This window comes from Oncorhynchus kisutch, linkage group LG19 (assembly GCF_002021735.2).
Source record: "Oncorhynchus kisutch isolate 150728-3 linkage group LG19, Okis_V2, whole genome shotgun sequence".
NCBI classification, from domain to species: Eukaryota; Metazoa; Chordata; class Actinopteri; order Salmoniformes; family Salmonidae; genus Oncorhynchus; species Oncorhynchus kisutch.
The window spans coordinates 21,438,371-21,456,915 of record NC_034192.2 but is presented as its reverse complement, the minus strand read 5'-3'; the positions used below and the strand labels follow the sequence as shown (position 1 = coordinate 21,456,915).

Sequence of the window (18,545 nt, the reverse complement as noted above, 5' to 3'; positions counted from 1 at the left end):
ATGCAGGGCCAGGCATACATACAGTAGATTAGAGAGTGGAGATTCTCAAAATCTTGGTAGTTCTCGATTTTTGTACTATTGTCTTTATTTTGCTTTATCAAATCACATTTTATTGGTCACATACACATGGTTAGCCGATGGTAAAGGAATGAATAAGAATATGTAAATATAAATATATGGATGAATGATGGCCGAATGGCATAGACAAGATGCAGTTGATGGTATAGCGTACAGTATATACATATGAGATGAGTAATGTAGGGTATGTAAATATTATATAAAGTGGCATTGTTTAAAGTGACCAGTGAATCCAATTTGTATTTATTAAAGTGGCTAGAGATTTGAGTCAGTGTGTTGGCAGCAGCTACTCAATGTTAGTGATGGCTGTTTAACAGTCTGATGGCTTTGAGATAGAAGCTGTTTTTCAGTCTCTCGGTCCCAGCGTTGATGCACCTGTACTGACCTTGCCTTCTGGATGATAGCGGGGTGAACAGGCAGTGGCTCGGGTGGTTGTTGTCCTTGATGATATTTTTGGCCTTCCTGTGATATCGGTTGCTGTAGGTGTCCTGGAGGGCAGGTCGTTTGCCCCCGGTGATGCATTGTGCAGACCTCACTACCCTCTGGAGAGCCTTACGGTTGTGGGCGGAGCAGGTGCCGTACCAGGCGGTGATACAGCCCGACAGGATGCTCTCGATTGTGCATCTGTAAAAGTTTGTTAGTGTTGTTGGTGACAAGCCAAATTTCTTCAATGTGTACGCCGAGGAAACTTAAAACATTCCACCTTCTCCACTACTGTCCCTTCGATGTGGATAGGGGGGTGCTCCCTCTGCTGTCATCTCCTTTGTTTTGTTGACATTGAGTGTGAGGTTATTTTCCTGACACCACACTCCGAAAGCCCTCATCTACTCCCTGTAGACCGTCTTGTCGTTGTTTGTAATCAAGCCTACCACTGTAGTGTCGTCTGCAAACTTGATGATTGAGTTGGAGGCGTGCATGGCCACACAGTCATGGGTGAACAGGGAGTACAGGATAGGGCTGAGAACGCACCCTTGTGGGGCCCTAGTGTTGAGGATCAATGTGGAGATGTTGTTTCCTACCCTCACCACCTGGGGGCGGCCCGTCAGAAAGTCCAGGACGCAGTTGCACAGGGCGAGGCCGAGACCCAGGGTCTCAAGCTTATTGATGAGTTTGGAGGGTACTATGGTGTTAAATGCTGAGCTGTAGTCGATGAACAGCATTTTTACAAAGGTATTCCTCTTGTCCAGATGGGTTAGGGCAGTGTGCAGTGTGATTGCGATTGCATTGTCTTTGAACCTATTGGGGCGGTAAGCAAATTAGAGTGGGTCTAGGGTGTCAGGTAGGGTGGAGGTGATATGATCCTAGACTAGTCTCTCAAAGCACTTCATGATGACAGAAGTGAGTGCTATGGGGCGGTAGTCGTTTATGTCAGTTACCTTAGCTTTCTTGGGAACAGGAACAATGGTGGCCCTCTTGAAGCATGTGGGAACTGCAGACTGGGATAAGGATTGATTGAATATGTCTGTAAACACACCAGCCAGCTGGTCGGCGCATGCTCTGAGGAAGCGGCTAGGGATGCCGTCTGGGCCGGCAGCCTTGCAAGGGTTAACATGTTTAAATGTTTTACTCACGTTGGCTGCGGTGAAGGAGAGCCCACAGGTTTTGGTAGCGGGCTGTGTTAGTGGCACTGTATTGTCCTCAAAGCGAGCAAAGAAGTTGTTTAGTTTGTCTGGGAGGAAGACATCGGGGCCCGCGACGGGGCTGGTTTTCTTTTTGTAGTCCGTGATTGACTGTAGACCCTGCCACATACCTCTTGTGTCTGAGACATTGAATTGCGACTCTACTTTGTCTCTATACTGACGCTTAGCTTGTTTAATTGCCTTGCGGAGGGAATAGCTACACTGTTTGTATTCGGTCATGTTTTCGGTCGCCTTGCTCTGATTAAAAGCAGGGGTTCGCAATTTCAGTTTTGCACGAATGCTGCCATCAATCCACGGTTTCTGGTCAGGGAAGGTTTTAATGGTCGCTGTGGGTACAACATCACCGATGCACTTGCTAATAAACTCGCTCACCGAATCCGCGTATACATCAATGTTGTTGTTCGACGCTGTCCGGAACACATCCCAGTCCACGTGATCGAAGCAATCTTGAAGCGTTGAATCAGATTGGTCTGACTGGGCATTGAACAAACCTGAGCACGGGCGTTTCCTGTTTTAGTTTCTATCTATAGGCTGGGAGCAACAAAATGGAGTAGTGGTCAGATTTTCTGAAAGGAGAGCGAGGGAGGGCTTTGTATGTGTCGCGGAAGTTAGAGAAACAAAGGTCCAGATATGCTGCTAAAATTTAGGGAGCCTTGTTTTTAGATGAATTTTGTTGAAATCCCCAGCTACAATATATGCAGCTTCAGGATATGTCGTTTCCAGTTTACATAGAGTCCAATAAAGTTATTTCAGGGCCGTCGAGGTGTCTGCTTTATAATCACGACTGTGATTCACGACTGTGATTATAATCAAAGACAATTCTCTTGGTAGATAATGCGGTTGGCATTTGATTGTAAGGAATTCTAGGTCAAGTGAACAAAAGGACTTGAGTTCCTGTATTTTGTTATGATCACACCATGACTCGTTAACCATAAGGCATACACCCCCGCCCTTCTTCTTACAAGAGAGATGTTTGTTTCTGTCGGCGCGATGCGTGAAGAAACCAGGTGACTGTACCGACTCTGATAACGTCTCCTGAGTGAGCCATGTTTCCATGAAACAGAGAATGTTAAAATCTCTGATGTCTCTCTGGAGGGCAACCCAGCTTTGATTTCATCTACCTTGTTGTCAAGAGACTGGACATGGTTTAGTAGCATACTCGGGAGCGGTGGGCGATGTGCCCGTCTACGGAACCTCGGAACCTGACCAGAAGACCGCTCCGTCTGCACCTTCTGCAGCGTCAATGTTTTGGGTCGCCTGCTGGGATCCGATCCATTGTCCTGGGTGGTGGACCAAACAGAGGATCCGCTTCGGGAAAGTTGTATTCCTGGTCATAATGTGGGTAAGTTGACATTGTTCTTATATCCAATAGTTCCTCCTGGCTGTATGTAATAAGACTAAAGATTTCCTGGGGTAACAGTAGAAGAAATAATACATAAAAAAAAATACTGCATAGTTTCCTAAGAACGCGAAGCGAGGAGGCCATCTCTGTTGGCGCTGGAAGTACAATATAGGCCAAGGATCAGATAAAGTGTATTTTTGATACTACTTTCACCACTTTTAGTCTTGAAATCTTTGGTTGCTTACTACACTACCTTACTCCCTCTGTTTAGAGGCTAATGGAAGACAAGCTACCTAAATGTATCATTGACTAACGGAAGACAAGCTACCTAAATGTGACTTATCGGCTAGTACTGAAGCCGGACATGTTTTTTAGTTACGTTTTTAGGCCAAAGCCTTTTATTTAAGCAAAACAACAGGTGGGCAACTTCTTCAGCCTGACTGGCTGTCATTGCAATGACGTTAGCCGCACATAAAGCAAATTTGGCAACTGACAACCTTGTAAAACTGTCATGTTCTGACCTTAGTTCTGTTATTATATCTTTGTTTTAGTATGGTCAGGGCGTGAGTAGGGTGGATTGTCTATGTTCGTTTTTCTATAATTTGAGATTTCTGTGTTCGGCCTAGTATGGTTCTCAATCAGAGGCAGCTGTCAATCGTTGTCCCTGATTGAGAATCATACTTAGGTAGCCTGGTTTCACTTTTGAGTTGTGGGTGTTTAATTTCTAGTGTTTGTGCCACACGGGACTGTTTCGTTTGTGTCGTTGATTCACGTTTATTGTTTTGTATTTCAGTGTCCATTTTCATTAAACATTATGGACACTTACCACGCTGCGCATTGGTCCTCCGATCCTTCTTGCTACTCCTCCTCAGAAGAGGAGGACGAGATCCATTACAAAAACCTTTGCTAACATCTACATGTCAGCTTTCGAACAGAGTAGACTTTAATGTGCACTTTCACTTTGTTTTGGAACATTTATATTCCATCGAAGCTTATTAGGGTAAAATATCAACTTCAGGCATATACCCAGTACTATGTAGAACTGCTTCAAAGGAATAGGGTTCCCATTCCTTTCACTTTATTTTCACACAATTGTGTCTTGCAGAAGGGAACCATGAAGAGGAGCTTGGAGTGGGCAAGGGGGAGGATGATAAAACAGCAGAGAAGACCTGATTCATCAAGTATCAGTTAATGCTGGTGATTCTCACCTGGTTGGCATGCACAACACAAGCAAGGTATGCATCATTAAGCCCAATCAAATATCCAATGTTATTAAAACATGTATCCCAAGCTACTGTCAAGTGACGTTTAATGTCAGTTGTGTGTTAATGTTATGAACTACAAACAATCTATGGTTCTTGGAGTCAATGAATCAATTGAAAGTGACTACAATTAGAAGTTATTTTAAAATGACTGTGCCAGTAATGATGACAAAAATAAGGACTCTGCTCTTATGGTTCTGTTTATATTTTTTCCAGACACTTCAATCCGAATGTTTGACGTCAGGCAAAACGTCTTCAGCTACCGTAAGGTGGAGAGCAGCTGGTTGGATTTTTGACTGCAGTGTCTGTGTGGGTGTACCAGGAAAGGACATTAGAAGTTAGGTCCCCGTGATATATAAGCTTCTTACCATCCCCACTGTAGCCCAGTCAATATCGATTTTAACAACTGGAACAATACATATCGTGCAGCACATGGTAGCAAAGATTTCACCGGACCAACTCCAGTTTACCTATAGTCCAAAGAAATGTCAATTATACATTTTTACATACGTAGGAGTGCATTTTCATTTATAGCTCTGCTTTCAAGACCATCCTGACCCACAAACTGGTTAGCAGACTAAGGGCTCTGGGTGAAAACCCTGTAATAACAAATTCAATTTTTAACATTATCACAAGAATGTGTATCCCCAGAATGGACCAACACCTAAACATGCTGACGACACTACCATGGTACACCTGATCCCCAGTGATCATGAGTACATGAAGAAGCTGTGGGACCTGACATAAAGGTGATAGAACAACAGTCTCAGCATAAGCAAAACAAAGTAGATGGTGATACTTGAGCATTCTCCCATCCACTGTACAGTCGTGGCCAAAAGCTTTGAGAATGACACAAATATGAATTTTCACAAAGTCTGCTGACTCAGTTTGTATGATGGCAATTTGCATATACTCCAGAACGTTATGAAGAGTGATCAGATTAATTGCAATTAATTGCAAAGTCCCTCTTTGCCATGCAAATGAACTGAATCCCAAAAATACATTTCTACTGCATTTCAGCCCTGCCACAAAAGGACCAGCTGACATCATGTCAGTGATTCCTTCGTTAACACAAGTGTGAGTGTTGACGAGGACAAGGCTGGAGATCACTCTCCAGTGAGAGGCACAGGGCAAGGATATTGCTACCAGTAAGATTGCACCTAAATCAACCAGGAATATCCTTGCCTGTGAAGCCCTTTTTGTGCAAAGCAATCATGACGGCACGTGTTTCCTTGCAGGAAACCATGATTGACAGTGGAAAAACAATGATTCCAAGCACCACCCTCCTTTTGAAGCTTCCAGTTTGTTATTCGAACTCAATCAGCATGACAGAGTGATCTCCATCCTTGTCCTCATCAACACTCACACCTTTAAGCCTTTAACCAACGATGCAGTTTTAAAAAAAATATTCGGAAATAAAAGTAATAATTAAAGAGCAGCAGTAAAATAACAATAGAGAGAGGCTATATACAGGGGATACTGGTACAGAGTCAATGTGCGGTGGCACCGGTTAGTCGAGTTAATATATACATGTAGGTAGAGATCAAGTGACTATGCATAGATAATAGAGTAGCACCAAATAATCTGGGTAGCCATTCGATTAGATGTTCAGTAGTCTTATGGCTTGGGGGTAGAAGCTTTTTCGAACCCTCTTGGACCTAGACTTGGCGCTAAGGTACCGCTAGCCGTGCAGTAGCAGATAGAACTGTAGCTGTGGATCCCACTGGCAATCCCAGCCTAGGAATGCTGAAACCCCCGAAGTGAAAATGAAAACCTTCTCCATGGTTAAAGGGACATTAAAGTCCATAAGTAACACTCATTGAAGAACAAAATACTCTAACTGAAAGTCATTTGGGATTAAATATATCTATTATGTTCTTATGGGGCCCATGGAAGAATAAGGCTATAAAATGGCTACCCAACATGACCGCTTCCTGTGCCTCGTCAACAGTTTGTGCTAACTGGATCTTAGTTCAATAAACAGTGCTTTGGGACAAATTAGCAAAACAACAAACTGAATATCCCTTAAAAAAGATTGCCTGCCAACAAAAGGGAACCAAATCCATGTGGGAAAGTATTCATGAACAACCACAACCCTAATATTTTTTCCAAACTGCAAATGAACAGCAAATGAACAGTAACATAACATCCATCACAGTATAAAGTTACTTACCTTCTCCAACTTCTCTCTGAAGTCATATTCCGCAATTTCTTTCAGTTCTGGCACAGGAGGTTGTAGGCCACACACTTGCCTGTATAGCCTCTCTGAAAAATTGTGGCTCTACACCCCCATGTACCAGACAGCAATCATGCGGCCCACCTGCTTGTATACGCCATCATAGAGTGCTGTCACACAGAAGACAAACTGTAAATAAAGGACACATTAAATAACATGCAAAAATCAAATGTCTTACTCAAGTCATACATAATGCCATAAACACGTGTCTTTGTTGGTGTAAAAGTGTAACTCACCTTGAGAGTTGTAAGAAAGGCTTTTTTGCTAATCAGGTCCCTCAAATATTGCAGAGGAATGGATGTTACTCATTAGCAGTCAAATCTCTTGAGGGACCACCCTCATCAGCTGCCCCTTTTCCTTCAGCATCCCTAAAAACCATGTCTATTTTTTCCTCCGGATTAAAGCGGGCTCTCTTAAAGCCTCTCACTCCACAAACATAAACGTTGTCCCTCATCACGTTAATTTGGTTGGCATCAGGGACAAAAGCAGAGTCAATCTTGCTGCTCATTAACTTCAGCAGTGTTTGGAGGTCAACAAACAAAAAAGAGACATTCAGAATAACAAAGCTCACATACTTCCCACAATTCATCTGTAATAAGGCATTGAATTATTTACAGGGATGACGTACTCATTGTCATCACCAACATCAACAGAAGAGGGGGGTGAAGTTGGATGACAAGCCTCAGGGAATGGTGGATGGGGGCCACAGGAAGTGGTGCAGAAGATGTGGGGGGGGCACAGGAATAGGTTCTGCCACAAGTGTAGCCTTGTTTGTAGAAGTAGTCGGTAAAAGGTCATTTAAAGGCTTATACATTTCAAAAACATGGAGAAAGCAATAAAGCTGTCAAACATGAGGTGATTGCGTTCTGAAAATGATTTACAGAAAAACATGTAGCTACATGCATCACTCACTATAGAATGTAATCGATGTGTAGGTCAAGAAGACATTTCAAGGATGCATGTAGCTCTCTTTTTTTAAATCATATTTTCAATATGTCTTATTGGAGAAAGCAGACAGTGCTGTTTTCTCCTCTATGGTCCGTCCTAACTCTGGAGGGAACACCATATCTGGAGACAGCATTCATGTGTCACGTTGGTATGAATGGATTTGGGAGACATGTGCAGGAATGCCTAATGTTCTTTTATTAAGCCCAAATTATGGCATGCCGTGTAAAGGCACGGGGACGAAGACCAAACAAACACGTAACAAAAACACAGGGTTGAAACCCAAACAAAAGAGCGAGGAGTACCTTGAATAAATAACACATGCGCACAATGATTAACACAGTGGATGAGACCCGTAATCATCTGTGCAATCCACAAGGGCACAAAAGGCCAAAACACAAGTACTCATACACGGCAATGGACATAGTAACAATCATCGACAGCCCAATGGTGAACCAAAGGGCACATTTATACAATTACAATCAGTGGGAATGGTGACCAGGTGTGCGTAATGACACAGTTCCTGAGGGATCCGTGACATGAAGCAATCCATTACAGTACTGCTGCGATTGTTGCTGGAAGCACAGAGAAACACAATGAGGTGGCTGTACCCATCAATGCCACCATGTATGACTATCCTCCACCTAAATCAGAAAATACAGCACTGGTTGATACAGAAGCTGAAGACACATTAAATATACAAACATCACCATCCTACTTTACCACTTAGATGCTGCATCAGGTTCCTGCAGTATATAACAAAGCAGCAGACCAAATATTAAATTAACATCCAAATGTGGAACAATGTTAATGAACAATCTACCGCGGATCACAACAATAAGTACTTCCGTTAGCCCTCTAAAGGCTACAACAAGGGTAGGAAACAGTGGAAGATGTATAATAACAATATCTACTTCAATTGGAAAAATAACCACGTTTATCTTGATGAGTCAAGAGGACAGACTCTCCTGTGGTTCACACTTAGGCACAAATACTTTGCTCCAATTGTTTTTGCCTCCATATGTCCTCAATATAAGCATGTTTGTTAATTTCATGATGCAGATGTTCTATCAATCACAGAAGTAGCAGAAACACAATAAAACAGTTATTATACACATGAGTGACATATGGAATCAAGGGCCATTGCTTACTGAACTGTTAGTAGTTGATGAACAAGTTGAGGATGAAGAATTTGAGATGTTACAATGTACAACTTCTCACCAGTGATGTGGATAATTGTGTCTAGCAGAAAAATACATCTTCCTTATCAGTTTGTTGTTTCCATCAAGATGCCATAACGAGTTTGGTCCAGCAACACGGCATGACCTCCTATGCAGCCTCTGCGACATGTCTCTGAGGGCAGCCCTCGCTCTGCATCTCTGCACCCGGAGCCCTTAATTGTGCTCGAACATCCTCCGGTCCAAGTTTGTCGTTCCAAGCCACCAAGTCCTCAATCTTTTCATCCAAAGCCAAGTCTGACATGTCAGAATATAACGGTGCATGTGACAGATTGAAGTGTCTGGAAAAAAAAGAGTAACAATGGACAGGGATGAGGTAATGTATATCATCATAGTCATTTTAAAGTCCTGTCTTGATTGTAGTCATTCTAAATGGTTTGATTGGTAAGAAACTGGAAACCATGCATCTGTAGTTTATAGCATTACTTCCAATCACAACTGACCTTAGACGACGTTTGACTGTCGATCGGGACACATGTAGAATATCTGCCATCTGAGACACACTGAAAGCAAAGTTGCTCTTGAGTGATGGCATAACAAGGTGCACCTCTAGCTCCTCTCCAAGTCCGAGGAGCCCGGTACCGGAACTGGCTGTAACAATAATACAACACTGTGTTTAGGCTACTTAATGTAATGTGACACAGCCCACCCCCCTCATTCCAAAAACACTTTTAAATTATAGTAACTGTCACAAATTGTGGCCAAGTAATGTTTTTATAATATTGGATTTTAAAGTCAAGACATAAATAGAAATGTTGACCAAGAACGAATACAATGGGCAGCAGGAGAACAAAGAGTGAAAAAAAAATCACCAGTAAGCCCAACCACACCCAACATTTATCAGCCTCCCCTAGCCCACTCAAGGCTCCTCTGTATGGTCTCCATTCTGCAAGATGACAGTTTGGTGAAAATAGAGACCATGGATGGGACTGAGATTCCTGTTCAAAGTACTAACGTTAACGTTCCTGGTTTATGTCTGAAGTTGTTAATTTCTACATCATAGGCTTAGATTAAATATTAATATTTCAAAGGGTATTCAAAAGTCATATCTGTGCTGTTGGAAAGCTGATATGTTGTAGATATTAGCAACATTTTTACAGGGTTGTCCTAGGTCAAATGAGCTTTGTGAGCTTTGTAAATGTTTTCATGCTAATCGCGAGCTAGCGCGGCTAAGGCTAGGCAGCATTGAAAATATAGCTAGCCAGCAAGCCTGCCTGAAGTTTTAGACCTTCAGTTGCTGTTTTGCCAAAAAAGACAAAAACATGTTTGACTTCAGCACTCCTAGATAATAAGTCACCTTTATGTAGCTAGCAGGGCTGTAAAAATGTTACAAGACGGCGCCGTTCACTGTGGCTATGGCCGGGGTGTGCGGATAAGGAACGTTAGCAAGCTAACTAGTAACTAATTTAGCAATCCAACCAAATACCAGCATTCATTAAAACAACATATATATATATACTACATATACTAGCTAAATATAAAATACTCCTTTGGCCTTATCAATATTAGCGAACCATAGGCCTAAGTTACTTGCACTGCTGTCTCAGTGTCTGAGCCTCCAATATAACTGCATAGCCATACACAGATCTGTTTTCTGTGTTAGCTAGCAGATCAACTTTATGATTAAGTAATAATAGTAATAATATTATTCCTCAAGATTCTGAGCCTGCTTGGCAGGCTTGGTCCTGCAAAGCCAAAGCCCCCTAAAGGGAGAGCTACACAAGGAAATTCTCAAAGCTGCTAATGAGAACCTTGATGACCTTGTACCTAGCCGGTGGGGATTTCGGTGGGGTGCCCCAACCCAGGCAGTGGCAGTGCTGGCAACACTAGCTGCAGTAACCCATGGGGAGGGGGGTCACACTCGGACATTCAGAGAGGGGGTATATTATTGTGACCCTAGTGGCACAGAATCAAAGTCAGACTGCATGGAGATGCTTGGGAATATGGTCAATACGGGTGACCGTATTGTGAGTGTTTCAGGGAAAAGGTGTACATTTGACCTCCATCATCTAGGATGTGACAATGATAAATAAAATATCTACATTTTTGCCTATTTTAGTGCGGTCTTGCAGGCCTTCTCATGCAGCTGCAACTGCAAGTGCATTTGTAAATCAAGACCTATCTTGAGTTGGGCTCTGGGGTGGTGCAATTGTTGAGTAAGTGAGCTTATGTTTGTGTGGGGGTATGGGTTGAGTGTGTATGGGTGTATGTGTGTATCCCACAACTGTTGCGAAGAAGTAAAAGATGTTAGGGACAATATAGAGGATGATCCACAGCTATATATAATACAAATCGAGGTGAGGGCGATGGAAATGCATTTGGCAGTTAATCTACTTCAATTCGGGAAAATGGCACTGTGTGCTCTTTTTAAAGGATGGATCCCAGTCGGTTATGGGTTATGGGATACAGGGGGTCGAGGGTGGTCTGCCGGGCATTGGGATGACAACCCAACTCGGGATGAGGAGGGCTTTTAGCGGGTGGAATAGTAGGGACCAATTGGAGGTTTACTTAGTAGAAATGCAAAGATCATGGTACAGCTACAGTATATAGACACTCAATCATCATGTTACTTTTTAATGGTACGTTTACAAACATATATTTTGATAAAAATAATTGAAAGTTGTGTCTCATTATAATAGGTGGTGAAATAAGTATAGCCAGCTACAATTGTAATGGCCTAGCAGATAATAAGAAAAGACAATCAGTATTTACCTGGCTAAAAGAGAAGGAATATAATATCTATTGTTTACAGGAAACCCATTCAACAGTTTTAGATGAAGTTTTGTGGAAAAAGAACTGGGGGGGGCGAAATATACTTCTCACATGGGCAAAGAAATTCAAAAGGGGTGATGGTTTTAATTAACAATAATTTTGATCCAAATGTGCATATTGTCCAAATAGATCTTCAAGGTAGATGGATTATTTTAAATCTGTTATTGGACAATAAACAGATATGGCTTATTAACCTATACAGTCCGAATAATGATGATCCAAGCGTCTTTGAAAATATATAAGAATTTATCAACTCTACAAGCAACACTAGACTCTAATATTATGGTGGTGGATTTTAATATGGTCTTAAATACCTTTATGGACCGGAAAGGAAATCACAATACAAACTATCACCCTCAGGCACTTAAGGAAATCATGAATGTCATGGATATATTGGAATTAGTGGATATATGGAGACTTAAATACTCTGACCTAGTGAGATATACATTGCGGAGGCTTAATCAAGCTAGTCGCCTTGACTACTTTCTTATACCATTCTCTCTGGCACCAAAAGTTTAAAAAGTGTTGATAGGGGACAGAATTTCTGTCGGATCATCACATAATTGGCATATATATTACTCTTACAGAATTTCCACGTCGGTGAGGATATTGGAAATTTAATCAAAGCCTACTAGATAATAAATTGTTTAGAACTAGGACAGAAGAATTTATAACTGACTTTTTCAGACATAACATAGGTACAGCAGATCCCCTTACTCTATGGGACACTTTTAAATGTGCCTTTAGAGGGAATGCAATTCAGTACTCATCTATAAAACAAAAGCATTTTAGATCAAAAGAGTCCATATTAACAAAGGAAATTGAAGGACTAACAGTACAGTTAGATAGCAATACAAATGGTACCATAGAGGCACAGAATAAGTTAGAGGAAAAACTAAAAGAAATGGAGGAACTTATTCAAGAAAGGTCTAGAGTAATATATTATAATAATAAAGCGAACTGGATGGAATATGGGGGAAAATGCACCAAATTCTTTTTCAATCTTCAACGCAGCGTAGCCTAGTGGTTAGAGCGTCGGACTAGTAACCGGAAGGTTGCGAGTTCAATCCCCCGAGCTGACAAGGTACAAATCTGTCGTTCTGCCCCTGAACAGGCAGTTAACCCACTGTTCCCAGGCCGTCATTGAAAATAAGAATGTGTTCTTAACTGACTTGCCTGGTTAAATAAAGGTAAAATAAAAAATAAAATAAAAATATAGAAATGCTACCAAAAATGTTTATTAAAACTTGTTACAAATGATGGAGTCACGCATGATTCACCAAATTATATTTTGAAAGAGGAAGTAAAGTACTTGTGTGTTTTCATTTCAGGCTCCTCCATCTCCACTAACTGAAATCTGTAGAAGCTATGAGAATAGGAAGGTTAAATTATTTTGTGAAGCATCACTGCACAGTTGAAAAATATATGGCAAATAGAAATCCGAAATGGATGATGTTGAGAGACAGATGGGAGGGGTTGAGTGGAGCTGAAGGGTGGGACTAATAACAAGATAAACAATGTAAAACATACGGGATCTGTAAAATGTATATAGGTTCGGAACTTTTGTGAAATAGCACAGTTACAAATAGAACTCATCAAACTGGATGGACATCAGAAATAGAGGAAGGACTAAGAACAAACAAGAGAGAACTATTGTAAAGTAGACTGTGTCTGTAAAATGTGTATAAGATGTATAAATTGAAGGTAAAAGCAGAAGTGTTTATTAGTTTACTCCAAGTGGGGGATCGGCGGTATGGTTTGATGGGAATAATAATAAAGGTATATTATTTTAAAAAGTATGTATGTCCATATAGGTATGTGTATGTATATATGTGTATATGTATGCATGCGTGTATGGATATGTGTATATATATATATATATATATATATATATATATATATATATATATATATATATTTACCCCCAAAATATGGGGGATTGGAAATGATGCAGACAATTACATTGGAAGCAACATTCTTTCAGCAAAATATTAAGCTGATCCACCCCTTAAAAATAATATATATATATATATATATATATATATATATATATATATATATATATATAAAAAATATTTATATATATAAAAAAATATGTATTTAAAAAGAATCAACCTTGATTAACGTGGACTGAAGGGCATCAAGTCCAGGATTATCGGAGAGCAGAAGCCGAGTGCAGTCATTTAGGGTCTGTTTGCAGCGGCTAAGGATGTTCCTTCTCACCATCTTCAATTGTTGTGTTGTTGCATCAAACTGACTGTACACCGATTTAATGAAAGGAGGCGCTAGGGAAATTGGCTGGTAAAATTAACATATTAAAGAATGCGTTAAGTTAGCGTGTGTAGGACCACTTGCAGCAGTTTATTTATCACATGTTGGACCGCCTGCAAGCACATTTGCAAGTGCTTATTTGCGGCGTTAATTTAGCACGTGAAAATGTTAATTTAACGCGTGCACGCAGTAATTTAGCGCCTGCACCTGCTTACTTTAAACACATCGCGTAAAAAAAATAACGGTTTGACCCCAACGGCGTTCCGTACTTCAGAAGGCGTACCAAAATATAATTTTTCTCAAAAGTGGGGTTAGAAGTTAATCAACTTTCAATGCAGAATTACTTTCCCAATGTTCCGTAGTGTATGGTATACCATTTTCTAGCGCTGAGTCTCTACTTTTATCCAATGTAAAAAAAAAACTATTTCAAATGTTGCCACATAAGACCGAATCGAGCCGGTCTATCACATTTTTTGTTTTATTGAGAAAGGAGTTGAGCGTTCCTCAGCTAGTGTATTTCGTGTACCTTTCAATCTATCGCCTATTTTAGCACATGCATAAGGTTTGATCGCGCAAACTGATGTCCTACCAAAATCTGGTTCTTTTCGCATGGTGAATGGGGTTATTCGTTATAATCCTCACCGTTATAACTGATTCAAAAGAACCATTTTCCGCTGCGAGCAGGGTTCGAACCTGCGCGGGAAGAACCCATTGGATTTCAAGTCCAACGCCTTAACCACTCGGCCATCGCAGCTTATGCTTATTTTAGATGATATTATAAATAATGAACAATTCTTGCAAGGCGTCGACGGAACGTTATAAAACCAGGCAGTTTGGCTAGCTAGTTTGATTATAAGCTACCATCCATAACGTGGATAGTATTTAACTAAATAGCAATTGCACTGTCTGACAAAAATATCAGTAAACATCGCTGATCTAGCTACAACGCACAGTAGCAAGCATAGCTAACTTAACGTTAGCCATCAAGAAGCTAACGTAAACATCATAATGTTCGGCGCCACTGTAAACGTTGTCGACATCAGATATTGCAATGAATGTAGAATTAAAGATTAAATGCATAAATCACATACCAACCAACCTGATTAACAAGTTGCTAGGGTCCGATAATAGGACGCTCTCGATTACATAAAACCCGAAATATTGCAGTAAGTAGGTTTAAATAGCTTAAATGCTTACATCAGCAGTATCACGTGGGGATGTAGCTCAGTGGTAGAGCGCATGCTTCGCATGTATGAGGCCCCGGGTTCAATCCCCGGCATCTCCATGTTTTCCTAAGATTATGTTTAATTATTTTTTTATTTCACGGTGGGCCGAACATGCCCCCATTCTCATTGACATTCCTTGGTGTCCACATCACCAACACACTATCATGGTCCAAACACACCAAGTCAGTCGTGAAGACCCTGCTAGGTAAAGTCCCCCCTTATCTCAGCTCGCTGGTCACCATAGCATCTCCCACCTGTAGCACACGCTCCAGCAGGTATATCTCTCTAGTCACCCCCAAAACCAATTCTTTCTTTGGCCGCCTCTCCTTCCAGTTCTCTGCTGCCAATGACTGGAACGAACTACAAAAATCTCTGAAACTGGAAACACTTATCTCCCTCACTAGCTTTAAGCACCAACTGTCAGAGCAGCTCACAGATTACTGCACCTGTACATAGCCCACCTATAATTTAGCCCAAACAACTACCTCTTTCCCAACTGTATTTAATTTTAATTTATTTATTTATTTTGCTCCTTTGCACCCCATTATTTTTTTATTTCTACTTTGCACATTCTTCCATTGCAAAACTACCATTCCAGTATTTTACTTGCTATATTGTATTTACTTTGCCATCTTGGCCTTTTTTGCCTTTACCTCCCTTCTCACCTCATTTGCTCACATTGTATATAGACTTGTTTATACTGCATTATTGACTGTATGTTTGTTTTTACTCCATGTGTAACTCTGTGTCGTTTTATCTGTCGAACTGCTTTGCTTTATCTTGGCCAGGTCGCAATTGTAAATGAGAACTTGTTCTCAACTTGCCTACCTGGTTAAATAAAGGTAAAATAAAATAAATAAATAAATAAAGAGGGCACGACAGCACCTTTTCATCAGGAGACTGAAAAGATTTCGAATGGGTCCCCAGATCCTCCAAAAGTAACTGCTCGGCACACGACCGTAAGGCGCGACAGAGGGTATTTTTATTTTATTTTAATAGGCAAGTCAGTTAAGATTAAATTCATGTTTTCAATGACGGCCTAGGAATAGTGGGTTAAATGCCTGTTCAGGGGCAGAACGACAGAATTCTACCGTGTCAGCTCGGTGATTTGAACTTATAACCTTCCGTTTACTAGTCCAAAGCTCTAACCACTAGGCTACCCTGCCGAGGGTAGTGCATATGGCCCAGTACATCACTGAGGCCAAGCTGCCTGCCATCCAGGACCTATATACTAGGCGGTGTCAGAGGCAGGGCCAAAGAATTGTCAAAGACTCCAGTCACCCTAGTCATAGGCTGTTCTCTCTGCTACCACACGGCAAGCGGTACCAGGGTGCCAAGTCTAGGTCCAAATGGCTTCTTAGCAGCTTTTACCCCAAGCCATAAGACTGCTGAACATTTAATCAAATGGCCACCCGGACTACTTACATTGATCCCCCCCTTGACCAACCTGTACTCCCGCACATTGACTCAGTAACGGTACCCCCTGTATTTAGCCACGTTATTATTATTTTATTGTGTAACTTTTTATTTCATTTTTTACTTTAGTTTATTTAGTAAATATTTTCTTAGCTCTATTAATTGAACTAAATACAGTAGGAGGAGAGGTAGTTGTTTGGGCTAAATTATAGATGGGCTGTGTACAGGTGCAGTGATCTGTGAGCTGCTCTGACAGCTGGTGCTTAGGGGGAGATAAGTGTTTCCAGTTTCAGAGATTTTTGTAGTTCGTTCCAGTCATTGGCAGCAGCAACCTATGTGGATATCAACAGCAAACTCTGTATTAAAATAGTGTAGGCTGCCACCACCTAAATAGACACATGCATTAGTAATACTGTAGTGTATCACATAACGTATGTACGTAAATTAAAAACATGGTTCCACTGGGGCTCGAACCCAGGACCTTCTGCGTGTAAAGCAGACGTGATAACCGCTACACTATGGAACCACTTGGAAAATAGGGTTCCGGTATGCCTTAAAATATGTTGGGTACTGTTAACTCTTACAAATGGGACTATACACTTTGCGATGTTCATTTCAAGTGGCAAAATAGTTAGCTAACTAGTATATAATTACTGTTGCTAATAAAGTCAGTACATGCCAAAAACACAAATGTAAAGACATATATCCTGAGCTAGTTGTTTCGGGGCTACCATAGAAGTAGCTAACACATGTGCATGTACTGGGACACCAGCTAACGTTATCTAACTTTAACGGCCACAAAACTCCTATGCAAACTCCCATTCACCAGCTCTGCAAGCGTTATAATGTCAAAATACGTTCGTTGATCACCAAATAAGGAGTTTGGTTGAGCAACTATCTTCTCCATTTTCTGAGCTAAACTGGCCAAAACGCACCTCCAACAACAACCTTGAAAACCTCACAGAATTCTGCCCAAAAATAACATGACAATTTCTCTCAACCAGGGGCATATCGGCTTTTCAGGTCAGCGCTGATGCCACACTTTGATAAGCAGTTTCCACTTTGTCAAAGGCAGGGGCACAAAATATTTAGCTTATTCTTTCCCAGGGCGCCTCTCCAGGGTGCTCTCCAAAAACGTTCTGTCCCCAAAAATATCTAACATAAATCATGTAACAGATATAGGATATGCAGCATACAGGCTAGCCTACATGCTGGAGATAAAATGTATGGCATTGTAATGAGACGGACGGGTTTAACATCATGCAGGTTTCTCCGATCAAATAACCTAATCTAAATGGCTCTCAATCCCCCCCAAATTGCTGTCATGTTAACAAACAACATGTAACAACAGGACAGATCCAAGTTGTCCAGGAGTTTCACCTCATTGTCATAATCAGTGGTTTCAACTTTGTCTTTTTGATTAATTTTGGAGTATAGGCTAGACCAATTAGGTACCATATCTTATATCATTTAAAAAAAAAAACGTTTTTCTGCCATGTGTAATATGCGGTAGGCTATGTATTGTATGAAGGCACAATCATTATTTTAATTCCGTCTTTTTTTCGTGCTTTGAATCATATAGGCCATAAGCTCCAATATGCATATGTTTTTTTGTATTTAATCATCACCTTAGAATGCACTTCTATAGGCTTTGAAACAAGATCCACAACTACCATGTTTTCCATTCAGTTTCAACCTGTTGTTGAACTTCTTCATATTAATCAGTCACAGTGAGGTGAGTTTTAAAAGCAAATACTGTTTTGATGATACGTGTTTGATGTGATTTTCGATGACATTTGCATTTACGTGGTTAGAGGCACTGGCGTGTATTCATGGATGCCAAAGGAAGCCAGGCTTTAGGCCTCCCTTGACAAAAAATGTATAAAGTAATAGCCAATCAGAGTGGAGCTAAACTGTGTGAGCTCAGCTATGAATGTTCTGGTGCACCAAACATGTTTGGATTTGGCCTCAGACCAATCACATCACAAGCCAAACGTCATTATAAACAGAGAAAAAAACTTGAATTGTTGCATCTCATTGTGTTGTTGTCCTCTGGTGTCTAGATAGTTAGCAAAAGATTGTCCCTTCCTAAATTAGCCATCGATTTGGACAGTACCGG

At 40.9% G+C, this 18,545-nt stretch overlaps 2 long non-coding RNA genes and 3 other non-coding genes across 6 annotated transcripts; 2 read left to right on the top strand and 3 right to left on the bottom strand.

The window, feature by feature from the left end:
• The first annotated feature begins 1,364 nt into the window (after positions 1 to 1,364).
• LOC116354986 (uncharacterized) lies at positions 1,365 to 7,412 on the top strand. Its single transcript, XR_004204179.1, has 3 exons — positions 1,365 to 3,060; positions 4,166 to 4,295; positions 4,539 to 7,412. It is a non-coding gene; the product is annotated as an uncharacterized LOC116354986 (long non-coding RNA).
• LOC109864729 (uncharacterized) lies at positions 7,134 to 14,974 on the bottom strand. Of its 2 annotated transcripts, XR_002251485.2 has the most exons (4): positions 14,876 to 14,974; positions 13,629 to 13,811; positions 9,185 to 9,332; positions 7,134 to 9,022 (listed from the first exon to the last, which is right to left on the bottom strand). It is a non-coding gene; the product is annotated as an uncharacterized LOC109864729 (long non-coding RNA). The 2 variants fall into 2 exon arrangements; XR_002251484.2 differs by lacking the exon at positions 13,629 to 13,811 and having other exon boundaries at positions 14,876 to 14,967.
• Positions 14,457 to 14,538, bottom strand: trnas-uga (transfer RNA serine (anticodon UGA)). Its single transcript has one exon. It is a non-coding gene; the product is annotated as a tRNA-Ser (tRNA).
• A 23-nt stretch (positions 14,975 to 14,997) lies between the features above and the next one.
• On the top strand, positions 14,998 to 15,069 carry trnaa-cgc (transfer RNA alanine (anticodon CGC)). Its single transcript has one exon. It is a non-coding gene; the product is annotated as a tRNA-Ala (tRNA).
• A 1,810-nt stretch (positions 15,070 to 16,879) lies between these two features.
• On the bottom strand, positions 16,880 to 16,952 carry trnav-uac (transfer RNA valine (anticodon UAC)). The gene has a single exon. It is a non-coding gene; the product is annotated as a tRNA-Val (tRNA).
• Between the last annotated feature and the right edge of the window lie 1,593 nt (positions 16,953 to 18,545).